We start from the raw sequence: 3,370 nt of genomic DNA on the forward strand, positions 1-3,370 counted from the left end.
GGCTCGCGCTCCGGGTCGCTCCGCTCCGGCTGCTCCTCCCCGGCGCGGCGGGGGCGGGGCGCTCGCAGGCACCGCCCGCCGCCCCGTCACGTGACCTGGCTGGCTGCGGCGGCTAAAAATAGGGATGCGGGAGAGTGTGGGAGGTCAGGACGTCTGCGCTGGGGCAGGCAGGTGCGCGGCCCGCATATGCTGCAACCACGGCGGGTGGCGGGCAGCGCTTACTCTTGTCGTTGGGGTTGTCCAAATTCTCCCAAAGCCCGTTCCAACCAGGCCCGTTTCTACTGTTGGGAAGTGTGCAAAAAAAAATTTCTGCCAGCCCAACAAAACTCTGCTCAGGAGTAGAAGAGACAGAAAACAGTTTTAAGTGTTGAATAAGCGTTAAACCAGAACGTAATGTGCGTCACAGGCAGTCCGCTGAAGAGATTGCAGACAGCAAGAAATCGCACCCTTTTATAGAGCCAGGCAGGTGCAACCACTTATGTCCACGTTCTCAAGTGAGAGGACTGGACAGCACCATTTGTCACACACAGTTCATCCTAAATTCATCTGGTAATTGGAGTGGCCGTTTGTGTTTACTTATTGTCTCTATCTAAAGGAGAAATGAATTTCTCATGTCTATCACAGGAGGTAGGTTTGCAACGTGAAGCTAGGTGCTCCCTGGAAGTTAGGCTCCTACCCTCCCACGGAAACTGGGAGATAGGAACGCTGCCTTCCTTGATGCTAACATTTCAAAGAGATGACTCCCAGGTCCTTGAGCAAAAAACATTCCTGGGTTGTAAAAACTGGCAAAAGGCCTATTTAGCTTTTAAAAACATTTGCATATATCTCAAAAAGACAAAGTTTTCTAGAGTAAATGCTCTAAGGGAGAGTCTCTTTCCCTTTTGCACCAGGGAAAAATCAATTTTTTTCCTACATTTGTATTTACCCTGCACTACCAGAAGCGAAGTTCAACTGCAAAGAAGCGAGATGCTTGTTTTGAGAAGCTCCCCACTGAATGCCAGCGCGCAGCGCAGCACCTGGCACTGAGTGGGCACTGGGAGTCTGTCTATGCCTTGAGTCAGTGAAGTGGAAAGAGCCCGCAGAATCAGCCAGGAGACCTGGGTTAGGGTCCGGCTCCACCATGTGCGTATTGACCTTTTCCACCTAGGGCTTTAACTTCACAATAGTCTTCCAGAGTTGGTGCTATTATCCCTGTTTTATAAATGAGCAAACTGGGATTTAAGGAGGTTTAAAAGCCCTCTCCCACGATCACACACTGAGGGCCAGAGCTGAGATGAAAACCCAGGTTTGCAAGCTTCCCTGTCACGACTGTGCTCCAGCAACTCGCAATTATCACTGGGCCAGCTGTGGCACACTCCCTATATGTTAGGCACTGAGCAAGATGCTGTCGTTTTGGTTTTTCAAAAGTGTCATCATTTACAATCAGCATTTTCAACAGACACATATTAAGCATGAGACTGAAGAAACTGGGCTGAATGGTGCAAGTTAGAAGATGTTGTAGGTGAGAGCGTTCATGTAACGCTCCAGGTCTGAAAGACAGGAGCTGCTGAGTTTGCTCTTCTCACCATGTGGGAAAACTAAGACCCTAACCGGTGGTGCCTTGGTACAGAGACACGCTGTCTAGTGGAGGAGCCGGGCCCGAGACCTGGAGTGAAAGGAGGACCACCTTCCGTCCCTGGACGGTTACAGCGCAGTCTCACCACTACCCGCGCCTGCCGGGCCTTCACATCTACTTGACACACAGCTGTCGGCTCGAAGTCAGCCACGCTCGGGTGTCATCGCTTCTGAGCAGCTCCCCATTGGTGATTACATCACAACCTATGCACACCTCTGTCTGAGATTCACCACCACATATTGTGACCATCTGTTCGTTTCTCTGCCTCTCCCATCAGGCTAAAAATCTTTTGAGATCAGGAACTATGTTATCATTATTCTTGGTATTTCACAGTCAGAAATATAGTAGGTACACAATAAATCAATAGTTGTTGAGTAAATAAATGGAAGCTCCATCCCTGTTTCAAGTCCTACGCTGATGTCTCCATTGTTGGTCCAAGTCCACCCTCTGGCAGCCTCACTTCTCGTGGTTCCTCCCCCTGTTACGCGGCGTCTGGTCCAGGAGCAGCAGCTGCTGCATCACTTGGGAGCTTGTTAGAAGTGGAGACCCTCGGCCACCTCAGCCCCATCACACAGAATCTCTGAGGGTGGGAGCACGCGTTGTGGTTTAACAAGCTCTCCCAGGGACTCTGAGGCTAACAGAGACCCACTGTCCTAGATCCGCCTGACGGCCAGCCTGACTGGGCAAGGTGCTTCCTGTACCTGCCCACGCTTTGTCATCCCCTCCTATGATTTTCTTCAGTTGGGATGTGCTCCTCCATCATTGTCCTGGAAGTGTCTTCCAGATAAAGAGAGCAGAATATGCAAAAGTGCAGAAGCATGAGGGGGTACAGTGCACGTAGGGGGCTGCAAGTTCCATGTGAGGCTGGACTGTGGGGACCCAGGAGGAAGTGGCCAGAGTTGAAGCTGAAAGGTAGATGGGAGCCATATCATGAAAGGCCCTATATGTATTTCATTCTGAGAAATGTAGATTTTGTCTCAATATTAAGACAATGAAGTTTTGACAGATGTTAGATGTTAGTGTTTGAGATTTCTGAGGCAAAACAGTCCAAAACACAAGCAAGATCCAGGATGTAGACTTGGCTGGCCGTGGAGGCTGAGGTGAAGTGGAGATGAAGACGCTGCAGTTAGGAGCAGCCTCGCCTTCCCCAGGTCTAGGTCGGGAGTCACCCTGAACGCGTGGTGCCTACCTGTGTGGTAGCACCTGGTGGTCTATATCATGACAGTGTGTGTGCAAATCGGAGGCACCTGCTCCAACCGTCTTTTGAGCGAGTGATGGTGTGGAGAGGTAGAACGGTGGTCCCAACCTTGACTGCCTATTGAAATAATCTGAGGAGCTTTGAAAAGTACCAATACCCAGAACCCACCCAGGGGTTTTTATTTAATTGGACTACTCGGTGGCCTGGGCGTCAAGAGCTTTGAAAGCTCCCCAGGTGATTCTAATGTGCGGCTAAGGTTGAAAACAGTGGGAGTAGAGGAGTGAAGGGGAGGCGGGGAGACCAGTCTAGAAGCTGCTGGGCTAGCACAGGGGAGAAGTGTGCACCTGGACCAGCGCAGTGGGCATAAGACTTACAAAAAAAGGCCCTTATGATCAACTGGGTTTATAGGAGAAGGAAAAGAAGGACTGTCCCCCTCCTTCCCTTTTGTCCTGTCGCCTACCAACGTCTCCATCATCCCAACTGTTGACTGAGGACCTGGTAGCCTTGTTTATGGGGTCCTTCTCTCCACCCCCACTATCCCACCCTCACCATCTCTC

The sequence above is a fragment of the Diceros bicornis genome, chromosome 16 (assembly GCF_020826845.1).
Source record: "Diceros bicornis minor isolate mBicDic1 chromosome 16, mDicBic1.mat.cur, whole genome shotgun sequence".
In the NCBI taxonomy this organism is placed as follows: domain Eukaryota; kingdom Metazoa; phylum Chordata; class Mammalia; order Perissodactyla; family Rhinocerotidae; genus Diceros; species Diceros bicornis.